Consider the following 17211-nt stretch of genomic DNA (forward strand, 5'->3'; position numbering starts at 1 on the left):
TTTCCTTCTCCAATGCATGAATGTGAAAAGTCAAAGTGAAGTAGCTCAGTCGTGTCCGACTCTTAGCGACCTCATGGACTGCAGCCTACCAGGCTCCTCCGTCCATGGGATTTTCCAGACAAGAGTACTGGAGTGGGGTGCCATTCCCTTCTCCAATATGCTGTCTAGGTTGCTCATAACTTTCCTTCCAAGGAGTAAGCGTCTTCTAATTTCATGGCTGCAGTCACCATCTGCAGTGATTTTGGAGCCCAGAAAAATAAAGTCAGCCATTGTTTCCACTGTTTCCTCATCTACTTGCCATGAAGTGATGGGACCGGATGCCATGATCTTCGTTTTCTGAATGTTGAGCTTTAAGCCAACTTTTTCACTCTTCTCTTTCACTTTCATCAAGAGGCTCTTTAGTTCTTCTTCACTTTCTGCCATAAGGGTGGTGGCATCTGCATATCTGAGGTTATTGATATTTCTCCGGGCAATCTTGATTCCAGCTTGTGCTTCTTCCACCCAGTGTTTCTCATGATGTACTCTGCATATAAGTTAAATAAGCAGGGTGACGATATACAGCCTTGACGTACACCTTTCCCTATTTGGAACCAGTCTGTTGTTCCATGTCCAGTTCTAACTGTTTCTGACCTGTTCCTGACCTGCATACACATTTCTCATGATGTACTCTGCATATAAGTTAAATAAGCAGGGTGACGATATACAGCCTTGACGTACACCTTTCCCTATTTGGAACCAGTCTGTTGTTCCATGTCCAGTTCTAACTGTTTCTGATCTGTTCCTGACCTGCATACACATTTCTCAGGAGGCAGATCAGGTGGTCTGGTATGCCCATCTCTTTCAGAATTTTCCACAGTTTATTGTGATCCACACAGTCAAAGGCTTAGGCATAGTCAATAAAGCAGAGATAGATGTTTTTCTGGAACTCTCTTGCTTTTTCGATGATCCAGAGGATGTTGGCAATATGATCTCTGGTTCCTCTGCCTTTTCTAAAACCAGCTTGAACATCTGGAAGTTCACAGTTCACATATTGCTGAAGCCTGGCTTGGAGAATTTTAAGCATTACTTTACTAGCATGTGAGATGAGTGCAACTGTGCAGTAGTTTGAGCATTCTTTGGCATTGCCTTTCTTTGGGATTGGAATGAAAACTGACCTTTTTCCAGTCCTGTGGCCACTGCTGACTTTTCCAAATTTGCTGGCATACTGAGTGTAGCACTTTCACAGCATTATCTTTTAGGATTTGAAATAGTTCAAATGGAATTCCATCACCTCTACCAGCTTTGTTTGTAGTGATGCTTTCTAAGGCCCACTTGACTTCACACTCCAGGATGTCTGGCTCTAGGTGAGTGATCACACCATTGTGCTTATCTTGGTCATGTAGATCTTTTTTGTACAGTTCTTCTATGTATTCTTGCCACCTCTTCTTAATATCTTCTGCTTCTGTTAGGTCCCTACCATTTCTGTCCTTTATTGAGCCCATTTTGGCATAAAATGTTCCCTTGGTATCTCTAGTTTTCTTGAAGAGATCTCTAGTCTTTCCCATTCTGTTGTTTTCCTCTATTTCTTTGCATTGATTGCTGAGGAAGGCTTTCTTATCTCTCCTTGCTATCCTTTGGAACTCTGCATTCAAATGGGTATATCTTTCCTTTTCCCATTTGCTTTCTGCTTCCCTTGTTTTCACAGCTATTTGTGAAAATGGCCTCAGACAGCCATTTTGCTTTTTTGCATTTCTTTTTCTTGGGGATTGTCTTGATTCCTGTCTCATGTACAATGTCACGAACCTCCGTCCATAGTTCATCAAGCACTCTATCAGATCTAGTCCCTTAAATCTATTTCTTACTTCCACTGTATAATCATAAAGGATTTGATTTAGGTCATACCTGAATGGTCTAGTGGTTTTCTCTACTTTCTTCAATTTCAGTCTGAATTTGGCAATAAGGAATTCATGATCTGAGCCACAATCAACTCCCGATCTTGTTTTTGCTGACTGTATAGAGCTTCTCCATCTTTGGCTGCAAAGAATATAATCAATCTGATTTCAGTGTCGACTATCTGGTGATGTTCATGTGTAGAGTCTTCTCTTGTGTTGTTGGAAGAGGGTGTTTGCTGTCTTCTCTTGTGTTGTTGGAAGAGGGTGTTTGCTATGACCAGTCCATTCTCTTGGCAGAATGGTATTAGCCTTTGCCCTCCTTCATTCTGTACTCCAAACGCCAAATTTGCCTGTTATTCCAGGTGTTTCTTGACTTCCTACTTTTGCATTCCAGTCCCCTATAATGAAAAGGACATCTTTTTCCCTTAGGATCTGTTAATATTTGCTTAATATACTTGTTTTTATATTTGTGTTAGTTGCTCAGTTGTGCCCGACTCTTTGCAATCCCATGGATTGTAGCCCACCAGACTCCTCTGTCCATGGGATTCTCCAGGCAAGAATACTGGAGTGGGTTGCCATCCCCTTCTCCAGGGGACTTTCCCAACCCAGGGATTGAACTCAGGTCTCCCACACAGCAGGTGGATTCTTTACCATCTGAGCCACCTGTTTGGTACACAGCATAAATATTTTAAAATTTTATATCCTCTTGACAAACTGATCTCTTTATCACAATAATGACACTCTTTGTCTGTTGTTACAGTCTGAGACTTAAAGTCTATATTATTTGATGTAAGTATAGCTATTTCTGCATTCTTTTGATTTTCACTTGGATGAAACATTTTTTTTCCATCCCTTTGTTTTCATTCTTTGTTGGTTTCTGTGCATTAGATAAAATAGTCTTGCCAGCATGGTCTCATGTAGAAGATGAACTTGATCAATCAGCTCAGCCTGAGAACACAGCTTTGTGTCTTTGTAGAAAGCATCACTACAAACAAAGCTGGTAGAGGTGATAGAATTCCAGTCCCAACCCTTGTGACTGTACCAGCCACCTTCTTGGTTGTGGTGGTTTCTTATAGCTGATGCTGTGCCAAGGCTTGTCAGTGCCTCAAAGGAGGGGATCAGAGTCAGCACCTAGATACAGGTTGATTAGAAGCAAGACTCTCAAGCAGCAGCTGGGAAAGTATGAAAGTTACCCCCTTCCAGGGAGCCACTGGGAGATGGGTTTTTTTGCCTGTTCCTTCTGTTCTCTGCCTAGGTTTATAGACATGGGTGGGGGTGTCTCCTTCACCCATTAAGAACTTCTTATTTGCTACCGTCCTGTGGGACTCTTAAATGCAAGCCAGCTTGGCGATCAGAGCCAAGTGATACAGGGACTCACCCTTTGGGCAGTAGATACAAAAGGTAGGGTACAAACTTTGGTAATTTGAAGTGGGCTGGAGCAAGAAGGTAGGGGATGTGTCCGGGGCTTCTCTGGTCTCCATGAAAGATCATGGCTAGCTCCTAGATGAATGCTAAATAAGAAGTCTGACACTCAGGCAGCAGCCTTTCAGGCAAAGACTGGGAGATAGGCTTTTTTTGTCTGCTCCCTCTGCACTGTGCCCCAAAGACAGAAACATGGTGAGTGTTCTCTCGGCCACTAAGAACTGCTTCATTATTGGGTATAGCCTTGCAGTCTCATGGACACAAGCTCCATTCACTTTCAGAACTGGGTGTTTTGAGGGCGCAGCCTTTAGGCAGCAGTCTAAAAAGGTGGAGGGCTACATGTGGGGTCCAAATTCATTGCTTCTCAGGTAGAAGCTGGGAGTTAGGGGTTCCCTCTGATTGTATGGCATGTGCAGGAGGTGGGGTTTATGGCCAGAGTTTATGTCAGCCTTTCTTATCCATTTCAGTGTGGGTATTTCCTCAGTGGCCTATGTGTAGGTTTTCGGCTAGTTTCTAGATCTCTTTCAGAGGGAACTGCTCCACTGTACATCTGGCTCATGTGTGGGAGAAGGGGGTAAAACTGATGAAAGACCTCAGGGCAGCCCAGGAGAGATGAACATTATGCATTCAATATTTTTATAATGAGTACTAAAAAGCATGATTGACTGAATTAGGTTCTACTAGATGATACAGAAATCTTAGTTTACTGAGGCACTAATTCCACTCAGCTCCTTAAATTATAGATACTGTATGTGTGTATGCTATTTGCTCAGTTATGTCCAACTCTTAGCGACCCCATGGATTGTAGCCCACCAAGCTGCTCTGTCCATGGGATTTCCCAGGCAAGAATACTGGAGTGGTTTGCCATTTCCTCCTCCAGGAGATCTTCCTGACCCAGGGATCAAACCCGAGCCTCCTGTATTGTGGGCAGAGTCTTTACCATCTGAGCCACCAGTGAAGCCCCATGGATACTGTATTTGAAAGTAAATAAACCATTTCTGAGGTGTGAACCTCATATGACCAGACCTACACAGTGATGGCAAATATCACACAGTTTTAATAAAGACAGAAAAGATCAAATTGAACATCATTCTGAGATGATGAAAAGACATATGCTTTATTCTATGATGTTTACAGAGAACTTAGAGAAGGTAGTTCTTCTCTTAGGAATACCTAGGGAAGTGCTCTCTAAAATTCCCTTTCGTTTATTTTCCAGAGGATCTTAGCTAAAGGTAGCAAACAAAACAAGAAGAAAATTACAGCCTTTGGAATTGCTTGACTAAATAGCTCTTTCTAAAGACTGGTGGTTTCTTTTGGATATGGTTAAGTGCCCAGGCTACAATTTCCCATTTACTTTCCTTTTTCACTGTGTATACAGGGTATTTACTTCAATTGGATGCAATTTGCACTCTGTCAGAGGAAGTCTTTTTGCAGCTTCAAATTAACCACATTTCTTCTTCTAAAACAGGTTATAAAAACTGTCCCTGTCACTCTCCTTTTGACATCGGCCATTTCCTCATACAAAACTCAGTCATCAAATGATTGAAAGCCTATGTAATTCAGGTCTAATGGATTGTAGAAGGCAAGGGCAGTTTAAACAGATCTAGTGTAAAATGCCTTTCCTCAAATAGCTCGTGTATGTGACAGTGCACACACTTCAAATAGAAAAGATCAAATTCCACTGCCATGCTCCTGCAATACATACCCTGAAAGCTTTTTTATTTATAGCTTTTGTTTGGGGAGGTGTTTAATTTGAGGAAGCACACATATATCTCAGGTGAGCTGGAGGTCTGATGTGACCTCTTTCACACTGGGTAGTTTGAACAACAGTTTAGGCTGCACCTCTTTTTCATGAACAATCTCGGCTTTACCTACTCAACATTGATTTCCCTTAATACAATTTTTAAAACAATTTTACATTATTCCTTAAAGCTTGCACTTTTCCCCAAGAAACATAACTGCATCTTGACTACCATACTGTTTTGGAAGTGGCTTCAATTTCCAGCACTGTTTATTGTGGCTTTATCTTTCCAAAGGGTCTGATTATCTTATTACAAATATTAATATACACCTTTAGAATAAACCAGTGAAACATTCTCTATTACCATTTTATTTTTTGTCTAAAATGCTGATTAGTAGAAAACCTAGCATATTTCACCAGGCCTTCCTATTGTCATGTGAGACATTAGGCTGCTGGCCCTTGTTAATTAGGAAGATGGAGTGCCAGCACCCTGAGAGCCGCTGGAACTCTTTGCAAAACTGTTAACAAAGGAAATTGTGTCCACACACTAATCACATCTGCTGGGCCATTCTAACTGTTTAAACAATTATGAGTGCTTAGTCCTCTCTGCTACACTAATCAGTGTTAGAAACCACCAAGTTGCAAATGGCAGGAGAAGTACAGGAAGAGAGAATATAAAGTTTTTATTCTTTAGGGGACAATGAAACCCAACACACTTTAGAGACTTTATTCCCTTTTCTAAAGTATTCAGCACCTGACTAAGTTAATGTCTACCTCTTCAGACATCTCAATTCAAAGAAAATCTTGGCAACATTTCATTCTCATTTCTATTTGTTATTTCCTGAGTTCAGTTAGAATCCCCTATTTATATGTAAGAAAGTCTCTGAATTATGAATTATATTTAAGGAAGTCTACTTAAACAGGATATGGATTACATAAATTTAGGAAAAAATTAGAATGTTTCCTGTAATCAGAATAGATTTTGGTATATTTATTCATTAAGAGAATATTTATTGAACACTTCTGGCCTAAATAACTCTAAGGAGTATATCTTGGTATAAAAATCTACTGTCTCTTGACTTTACACCCCAGAGTGGGAAATAAAGGGCAAGGTTTACCCTTCATCTAGGAATACGAAACTGTATAATAAACAGTGATTGAATAAATGAAAGAATATTAAAAATGCCTGGCCAGCAATGTAATTTTAAAACGTATAGGCATGTGTTTTTAGCAGAGAAAACACAAATTAGTTTTTTTATGAAAGTAGAGACTACAGAGCAGATACTGGTAAAAAGACATGATATAGTCATCATGAGGGATTTTTGCTGGATGACATTTTCTGCTAAATTCACAACCCCTTTATGTGTATCTTTAACTACAGAAAATAAAAAATAAAGAAAAAAGTCCTCAAGGAATTCAGAGGTGATGAAAATATCTTTGCCTCCAGAGGAACAAAAATATGAGTTATATCTGACTTCTTCTCAGAAACTGTGCAAACAAGGAAAAGAGTAGGGTGAAATATTTAAAGTGTTTATAGAAAAAAAAAAAAAAAAAAAACTCATCAACCTAGAATGTTGTACCCTGAGAAAACATCCTTCAAAAGTGAAGAAAATAAAGATTTTTTCAAACAAACAAAACCTGAGGGCATCTGTTGCCTTCCAAGAAATATTAAAGAAGTTCTTTAGAGAGAAGGAGAATAACAGTAACACAGGGCAAAAACTCAGATCTACATAAAAAAGGAAGAACATCAGAGAAGGAATAAGTGAAGGTAAAATTAAAACTTCAAGTTTTATTATCCTTAATTGTGCTAATAAGTAACAATTTGTTCAAAATAACAAGAGCAACAATGTCTCTGAGTATGTAGGCTTCTACATAAGTAAACTGAATTGACAGCAATGATACTCAGGACGGTAGGGAGGAATTAGGATTTTCGTGTTTTTATAAGGTACGCAAACCACCCATGAAATGGTATAATATTATTTGAAAGTGGATATAAATTAATTGTAAACATACACTTCAAAGTCTAGGAAACCCACTTTAAAAAAGTAAAAGAAGTAAAGCTGATATGCTAACAAAGGGGAGAAACTGGAATCACATAAAATGCTCCATTAAAACCACAAAGGGCAGAAAAACAGTAGAAGGCAAAAATAGGAGACAGTAGCAAGTAAGTAGGTGATAAGTGTGCAATTAAATCAATCTCTTTGAATATCCACATCTAAATGTATCAATTAAAAGACAGATGTCAGAGCAGAAGAAGAAACAAGATTCAACTATATTTTGGCTACAGGAAACCTACTTTAAATATAAAGACACATGTTCAATAAAAGTAAATGGACAGATGCCAGGGTCTAGCAGTGGGAGAGATGGTGAGATGTCAGGCAAAGGATTTAAAGTTTCAGTTATGAAGGATGCTAGCTTCTGAAGATCTACTGTGGAGCATAATGGATATAAATAATAGTACTGTACTGTATAAGTGAAATTTCCTAAGAAAGTAGATCTCAGGTGTCCTCACTACAAAAGAAAAGAGATGATAACCATATGACATGATGGATATGTTAATTAGCTCGACTGTAGTCATGTCTACCTGTTTCTTTTTGATCCGTGTAGTCTCACATTGTTATGTGTGCATCTGAAGTTGCAATCATCTCTTCTAGAATGTACAGACTGGTTCCAGTAGGTAAAGACCTTCTCTTGTTGGACCCTGGGGTATCGAACCTGGTTCCAGGATCACAGTCGAATGGGACTGGAGCTGGTTCACTTAGCCTATAGTGGGATCCACCACTAGTGGGCCTGTAACTAGGGACTTCAGCTTATAGGGATCTTGCCTGGCCCCAATGCAAGCAGCTCTCCCTGCAGAAACTTGGTCAGAAGAGCTGGCACTGGGACAGTGTCCTGTTCAGGACCCACAGTGGTGTCTGCAGATGACAGGCCTGTTACCAGGTGTATGAATAATATATGTCTCTCACTGGTGCCCTGAGGGGCTCCCTCTGGAGAACTGAGCATGTCCTCAGGGAGACAGGACCAGCCTGGACTACAGGGGCTGGAACCAAGTCACAGGGCTGCTGCAGGATCCACAGCTGGGGCAGAGACGGGTAGGCCTGCTCCCAGTCGCATAGACACACATGCCTCCTACTAGGTTTGTGGCTGGGCAGGGCTGACCATCGCACTGTTCAGTGAGATGGAGCCAGAACACAAGGTTCGTCAGGATCTGCAGGGAGACCTAACAGGTACCCCTGCCTCCGGAAGCCTAGAGAGGCTTGTCTCCCATCCAGACCCTGGGACAGCAGGGCTGCCCCCACACTGTAGTTGAGACAGGCCCAAGTGAAGTCCCAGAGCCACTTCAGGCTCTGCAGCTGTAATGGGAGGTCAGTGAGCCGACTCCTAGGGGCACTGACAGACATGTCTCCCCTCAGGTCCCTGGGTGGGCAGGACTGCTCCCAGAACATAGCTGGGCAGGGCTGGAACCAAGCCACAGGGCTACCACAGACTCTACAATCAGGCTGAAGTCAGTGCGCCTGTCTCCGGCTGCCAAATTATTGCTGCTGTGGGAGAACACGAGTAAAGTGCTTCCTATTTCATCATCTTGTTGATGTCATTCCATATGCCTTAAATATACATAACTTTATGTTTTTATTTTCCAGTCATATCGTAATAAAGCTGGGCAGAAAAAGAAATCGATGGAGAAAGATATACCATGCAGCTACTAATCAAAACAAAATGGGAAGAGCTGTACTAGTTTCAGAAAGAGCAGGCTTCAGAACAAAGTTATCAGGGCTATAGAGGGGCACTAATAATGATTAAGGGGGCAATTCTCCCAAAAGACATAACAACCATTGGTGTCTATGCCCTAACAAGAGCACACTGCATCAAAATACAGAAAGAAAAAACTGATAGAACTACAAGGAGAAATAGATGACACTATGGTTTTAATCCGACATTTCTACACCCCTGCACTAGAACTGGCCAATCCAACAGGCAGAAAAGCAGTGAGGACATGGTTAACTCAACAAACACCATCAGTCAAATGCACAGCAGGGACATCCACAGATTACTACAGATCCGACAACAGAAGAATCACCTTCTCAAGCTCAAACTGAATAATCACCAAAATACACCACATTCTCAGTCACAAAACACACCATAACAAAGTTTTAAAAATAGAAACCAATACCTGCTCTCAAACCACAATGAAATTAAACCAGAATCAAGGAAAGAAAGATACAGATTTTTTAGTTTTACAAGATGAAAGAGTGTTGGACATTAACTTTAATTAACTCACAAAATGAACGTACACTTAACACCACTCAACTGCACACTTAAATGATTAAGTTGGTAAACTGAATGTTATATATATTTTATCATAACTAAAATATTTATAGTTATGACAGACTTTATTTTTTTGAGCTCCAAAAATCACTGCAGATGGTGATTGCCGCCATGAAATGAAAAGACGCTTACTCCTTGGAAGGAAAGCTATGACCAACCTAGACAGCATATTAAAAACCAGAGACATGACTTTGCCAACAAAGGTCTGTCTAGTCAAAGCTACGGTTTTTCCAGTAGTCATGTATGCATGTTAGAGTTGGACTATAAAGAAAGCTGAGTGCAGAAGAATTGAAGCTTTTGAACTGTGGTGCTGGAGAAGACTCTTGAGAGTCCCTTGGACTGCAAAGAGATCCAGCCAGTCCATCCTAAAGGAAATCAGTCCAGAATATTCACTGGAAGAACTGATGCTGAAGCTTAAACTCCAATACTTTGGCAACCTGATGCAAAGAACTGACTCATTAGAAAAGACCCTGATGCTGGGAAAGATTGAAGGTGGGAGAAGCAGGAGATGACAGAGGATGAGATGGTTGGATGGCATCATGGATTCAATGGACATGAGTCTGAGTAAACTCCGGGACTTGGTGATGGACAAGGAGGCCTGGAGTGCTGCAGTCCATGGGGTCGCAAAGAGTCGGACACAACTGAGACTGAACTGATGCTTGGGAGGATATGGAACAAAACAGTAGCTCTCATTCATTGCTGTTGGAAGACAGTTTGGCAGTTTCTTACAAAATTAAACATATCTTACCACAGGATCCAGCAATCACATTCCTTAGTATTTACCCAAAGTTGCTGAAAAATCTTATTCATACAAAAGACTGCACATACATGGATATAACAGTTTTATACATAATTACCCAAACTTGGAAAACAATAAAGATGTCCTTCAGCAGGTGAATGGATACTGTGCTGCATCACCAATAATGGAATATGATTCAGTACTGAAAAGCAATGAGTTATCAATCCAGGAAGACAAGGAAGAACCTTAGTTGCCAATCGCTAAGTGAAAGAAGTCACTCTGAGCAGGGTACATACTGTATGATTCCAACTCTGACATGCTGGAAAAGACACAAAAGTGGAGACAGTAAAATGATCAGTGGTTGCCAGGGTTTAGGAGGGAGAAAATATTGAAAAGGCAGAGCACTGAAAATTTTTAGGTTAGGGCCATGAAACTACTTGGCATGATGCTATAATGGTGGATTCATAATTCACTTGTGCAAATTTACAGAATTCACAACACAAGGAGCAAACGCTAATGTAAACTATAAACTCTGGATGATGATGTGTCAATGTAAGTTCATCATGTGCCCCTCTGCTGGGGCATGTTGACAATGAGGAGGCTCTGCATTTGTGGAAATCTGGGTATATAGGAAAACTCTACCTTCTGCTCAATCTTGCTATGAACGTAAAATTGATTTTAAAGTCTATTTTTAAAGAAAAAGTAAGGTTTTTTATTCACATAGTCACAGTTAAGATTAGCAAGAAACTGGACATTTGTCTTTGACATTAAATTGAATATTTTTAAAACTACCAAAAGCTTGATCCATGTATGTCACTAGTTACGAACGTGTTTGCCCAAGGCTTATTCACCTTCTTCCTTTGCCAGGCATCTTAATGTAGGTATGTTCCCCCAAAGAGAAATTTGATCACACATGGGACGGATTCTCAAAGAACCCTTTGCACCAGTTAACATTAATGCAGAGAAGACAATTTGGAAAAGTCACCATGCAAATTAGCTGGATACACCTGGAGAAAATGTATACGTCTGCATGTGCAAATACAACAGAGGAAGAGGGTGACTGCTGGGACATGTAGGGAAATGCTGATCAGATCAGTCACTCAGTCGTGTCCAACTCTTTGCGACCCCATGAATCGCAGCACACCAGGCCTCCCTGTCCATCACCAACTCCCAGAGTTCACTCAGACTCACGTCCATTGAGTCAGTGATGCCATCCAGCCATCTCATCCTCTGTCGTCCCCTTCTCCTCCTGCCCCCAATCCCTCCCAGCATCAGAGTCTTTTCCAATGAGTCAACTCTTCACATGAGGTGGCCAAAGTACTGGAGTTTCAGCTTTAGCATCACTCCTTCCAAAGAAATCCCAGGGCTGATCTCCTTCAGAATGGACTGGTTGCATCTCCTTGCAGTCCAAGGGACTCTCAAGAGTCTTCTCAACACCACAGTTCAAAAGCATCAATAGTTCGGCGCTCAGCCTTCTTCACAGTCCAACTCTCACATCCATACATGACCACAGGAAAAACCATAGCTTTGACTAGATGAACCTTTGTTGGCAAAGTAATGTCTCTGCTTTTGGATATGCTATCTAGGTTGGTCATAACTTTCCTTCCAAGGAGTAAGCGTCTTTTAATTTCATGGCTGCAGTCACCATCTGCAGTGATTTTGGAGGCCAGAAAAATAAAGTTTGAAACTGTTTCCCCATCTATTTCCCATGAAGTGATGGGACCGGATGCCATGATCTTTGTTTTCCGAATGTTGAGCTTTAAGCCAACTTTTTCACTCTCCACTTTCACCTTCATCAAGAGGCTTTTTACTTCCTCTTCACTTTCTGCCATAAGGGTGGTGTCATCTGCGTATCTGAGGTTATTGATATTTCTCCCGGCAATCTTGATTCCAGCTTGTGTTTCTTCCAGCCCAGCGTTTCTCATGATGTGCTCTGCATATAAGTTAAATAAACAGGGTGACAATATACAGCCTTGACGAACTCCTTTTCCTATTTGGAACCAGTCTATTGTTCCATGTCCAGTTCTAACTGTTGCTTCCTGACCTGCATACACATTTCTCAAGAGGCAGATCAGGTGGTCTGGTATTCCCATCTCTTTCAGAAATTTCCACAGTTTATTGTGATCCACACAGTCAAAGGTTTTGGCATAGTCAATAAAGCAGAAATACATGTTTTTCTGGAACTCTCTTGCTTTTTCGATGGTCCAGCAGATGTTGGCAATTTGATCTCTGGTTCCTTTGCCTTTTCTAAAACCAGCTTGAACATCAGGAAATTCACAGTTCACATATTACTGAAGCCTGGCTTGGAGAATTTTAAGCATTACTTTATTAGTGTGTGAGATGAATGCAATTGTTCGGTAGTTTAAGCAGCAAATGGTGGGTGTTTTCCTGGCTGGCTGCTCTTCCCAGTCCAGATAGGCTGTATGACTCTCATCAGCACTGCAGGAAAGCATATCTTTCATGCACCTGTTCTGGACACTACTGTGACATACAGATGGTTAGAATCCAAAAGGAAAGTTGACAATGGAAAACTGTTAGTTGCTCAGTCATGTCTCACTCTTTGCAACTCCATGGACTGTAACCCAGCAGGCTCCTCTGTTCATGGGAATTTCCAGGCAAAATACTGGAGTGGGTTGCCATTTCCTTCTTCAGGGGTCTTCCCAACCCAGGGACTGAACCCACATCTCTGTCTCCTGCATTGGCAGGCAGGTTCTTTACCACTAGTGCCACCTGGGAAGCCCGGAGCTCTAAATCGGAACACTTAAAAACACTTTACATATGACCATTAAAAGTAGAGAAAACAGTAGGAAAAGGTTCTTTGTGATGTTTAATTTAAATTACTAACTGTACCCATCTTTATCCCAGAGAAATTTATAGTTGCTTTTATTTATTGACTGCTGCTGTTGCTAAGTCGGTTCAGTTGTGTCTGACTCTGTGTGACCCCATAGACAGCAGCCCACCAGGCTCCCCCGTCCCTGGGATTCTCCAGGTAAGAACACTGGAGTGGGTTGCCATTTCCTTCTCCAATGCATGAAAGTGAAAAGTCAAAGTGAAGTCGCTCAGTCGTGCCTGACTCTTAGCGACCCCATGGACTGCAGCCTACCAGGCTCCTCTGTCCATGGGATTTTCCAGGCAAGAGTACTAGAGTGGGTTGCCATTGCCTTATTTATTGACTAGAGACACCTTAAATTCACCACCACCAAAGAAACACATATAATGGTACAGATTTATGATAATGTGTGCACAAATAACATAAAGGAGAAGTAACAACAACAAAAGTTCACTCTTTAGAGCTCAGCCTCTGCAATTAGGTTGGTTAATTTCAAACTCTGAATTCGATTTACAAACTGGGTAATCTTGAACAACTTATTCCATCACTTAGGCCCTGTTCCCTAAGCATTAATATGGACATAAAAAGAGCATCTACTTCAGAGCATTTCTGTAAGGATCAGATGAATGAACTCATGTCAAGGGCACAGGACAATGCTTGGCGTACAGTGAACAGCGGTTATTACTGTAATTGTAACAGCTACTCTTACTAATTACTGGAAGGCAAACACAGTCACGTGAAATGATAGTATGTTCCTGAGAATTGCACCATGGCTTCTTTCTCTGTGCCTCTCTTCTGTCCAAAAATCACTGCCACTGTAACCACTTGGTGGTACTTCTCTAGTAACAGAAGTGACACAGCAAAAGTAAAACAGCGAAGAGCAAGAGAGCAAGAGACAGATAGTGAAAGAAGTCTTTTCCTCTAAATCCTGATTCATAAATCCTGAGGGATGAGAGAAGAGTAAAGAGAAGACAAAATCTGGAGCCGGCAGTCAGGGGACCTGAACCAGTGTCGGGAGCTTTGCCTCTGCGGCGATGTTCTGACCTCTGCATATTTATATTCCTACTTCACACTCTGATTTGCTTCACGAGGCAGAGCCGCTGTGTCTCATCAATTAAAATAGGTGCCCAAACTTGCAGCTGTGAGTTTCTCATGACTCCTGGTTTCAATGTGATGCATTTTTATTTCCTAGTAAATGTCAGTTTTCATCAGTTCAAATGTCCTCATGACATAATATGACCTGAAGATATGCAAATACCTCCTTACCAGACACTTCTATAATTAAGTAGAGGTCTTGGGTAAGGAGGTACTGCCTAATTACTTCTGAGAGAATCGGGAGAAATCACACTTGATTATACGCTGTACATTTGCTTCAGGAAGTTCAGAGCCATAGGGCTTCAAGCAAGCAGGATCCCCAGCTTCTCTCTCCCTGAAAGCTACTTCCTCTCTTTCCTCTCAGCCTCTTCACAGCATCTTCTCCCTCTTTATATTCATGCTTCATAGAAAGTCAAGAACATTGCTTTGCATTATAAATGGACCACCAACCAGACAGAGCACAAATGCAGCACAGTTCTAAAGACAACCAACAGTCAAATCTAAGGGAAAAAAAGACAGGTGTCAGCTGGCTTTAATGGGGAATTATTGGGAAATGTCACCAAGTACAGGCTTCACTGTTAAAGGGAACTTGTCAACTAGTGGGGAAGTGACAAGGATAGCATCTGGCTTGTACACAAAAGAGGGTTTTAGTGCTACTAACTGAATTGAAGAGAAATCACTAAAGACCTACAACCAAAACTGGAAGTCATAAATCCATTTTTATATACTGTCATCTGTCAGTACCATTGGAACAGCTTAAGCTAATCACTCTTCTTTTGATTTGTAATTGTTAAAACTTTGTTCTTTTTAATCAAACAGGGTTTGAGTTAAGCCACACCTCTGGACTGACATTAAACACTGAAACTATAAAATTGGGAGAACATTCTGAATGAGTGTGTATGGTTTGCTTCAATCACTCCTACTGTCCTGACTCGGGTAAAAATGCAGGAAGGAAGGCTCCACTTAGAGAGTTTCTCTATCCCTGATTTGTAGGTCTCCATGGGTTTTCTACTTAGATATGGAAACAACAACTAAATTCTCTGCTGTGATTACAGGGGTCTGGGGAAGGGTGTCAGAGGTCTCTTTGGTGCTGACACCTACTAAAAGTAGAAGAGAATCAGGCCCATATTGCAGTGCTTGATGTCTAAGCAACTGAAACAGTGACTGGAGGTTTTACCCTCAGCTTGTGCTTTACAAATGGGGACTGTCTATTTAGCTGGAGCCACAAGGCCACAGAAAGTGCTTTGAGGTCAAGCAGTTTGGCCTTTCTAACTCTGCATTTACCAGGAATTGCACGAAGACTGCATCCTGTTTTCAGGACGCTTGATGTTCAGAGACTAATTAATTGCCACTGTCTAGCAGCTCTTCATAGGGGAAGGGTAGAGCCTTAAAACCCTATGAAAATGTTCGCACTTGAAATGCAAAGAAGGGTCACTTAGATCATGGATATGACAAATGGTTCAAATGGAATCTAGGACTGGGCAAGAGATAGTAACAGGGGAATGTAATACCTGATTTACTCAACATTAACAGCAAGAAGAATAATTTTAAGACTAAATCAGAGTTCTGTACTATCCAAAAACCATTCAAACTGCTTATACTTGATAGTTATTTATTATGCAGATCAATGAAAAGCATAGTAAGCTGCTCTCCCTCACTCTAATGTTGTTGTTCAAGATAAATCTTCAGCAAACAAGTGACAATTAACACTTATTCTCTGTCCTACAGTCACAAACCACTAAGAACACCTTACTCAAGTTCTTGGGATCAATACAACTGCCGTATTTCCCAGCTTAGATATTTGGTCAACAATATGTATCATGGGCTTCCCAGGTGGCTCAGCAATAAAGAATCCATTTGCAATGCTAGAGACTACCCGCAATGCAGGAGATGCAGGTTCGATCCCTGGGTGGGAAAGATCCCCAGGAGAAGGAAATGGCAGCCCACTCCAATATCCTTGCCTGGAAAATCTCATGGACTGAGGAGCCTGGTGGGCCACAGTCCATGGGGTCACAAGAGTTGCACACAGCTTAGCATATAAGATCAGATCAGATCAGTCACTCAGTCGTGTCCAACTCTTTGCGACCCCATGAATCGCAGCACGCCAGGGCTCCCTGTCCATCACCAACTCCCGGAGTTCATCCAGACTCACGTCCATCGAGTCAGCGATGCCATCCAGCCATCTCATCCTCTGTCGTCCCCTTCTCCTCTTGCTCCCAGTCCCTCCAAGCATCAGAGTCTTTTCCAATGAGTCAACTCTTCGCATGAGGTGGCCAAAGTACTGGAATGTCAGCTTTAGCATCATTCCTTCCAAAGAAATCCCAGGGCTGATCTCCTTCAGAATGGACTGGTTGCATCTCCTTGCAGTCCAAGGGACTCTCAAGAGTCTTCTCCAATACCACAGTTCAAAAGAATCAATTCTTTGGCACTCAGCCTTCTTCACAGTCCAACTCTCACATCCATACATGACCACAGGAAAAACCATAGCCTTGACTAGATGAACCTTTGTTGGCAAAGTAATGTCTCTGCTTTTGAATATGCTGTCTAGGTTGGTCATAACTTTCCTTCCAAGGAGTAAGCATCTTCTAATTTCATGGCTGCAGTCACCATCTGTAGTGATTTTGGAGCCCAGAAAATTAAGTCTGACACTGTTTCCACTGTTTCCCCATCTATTTCCCATGAAGTGGTGGGACCGGATGCCATGATCTTTGTTTTCTGAATGTTGAGCTTTAAGCCAACTTTTTCACTCTCCACTTTCACTTTCATCAGGAGGCTTTTAAGTTCCTCTTCACTTTCTGCCATAAGGGTGGTGTCATCTGCATATCTGAGGTTATTGATATTTCTCCGGGCAATCTTGATTCCAGCTTGTGCTTCTTCCAGTCCAGTGTTTCTCATGATGTACTCTGCATAGAAGTTAAATAAACAGAGTGACAATATACAGCCTTGACAAACTCCTTTTTCTATTTGGAACCAGTCTATTGTTCCATGTCCAGTTCTAACTGTTGCTTCCTGACCTGCATACACATTTCTCAAGAGGCAGATCAGGTGGCCTGGTATTCCCATCTCTTTCAGAAATTTCCACAGTTTATTGTGATCCACACAGTCAAAGGCTTTGGCATAGTCAATAAAGCAGAAATAGATGTTTATCTGGAACTCTCTTGCTTTTTCTATGATCCAGCAGATGTTG

Source organism: Bos mutus, chromosome X (genome assembly GCF_027580195.1).
Source record: "Bos mutus isolate GX-2022 chromosome X, NWIPB_WYAK_1.1, whole genome shotgun sequence".
Taxonomy (NCBI): domain Eukaryota; kingdom Metazoa; phylum Chordata; class Mammalia; order Artiodactyla; family Bovidae; genus Bos; species Bos mutus.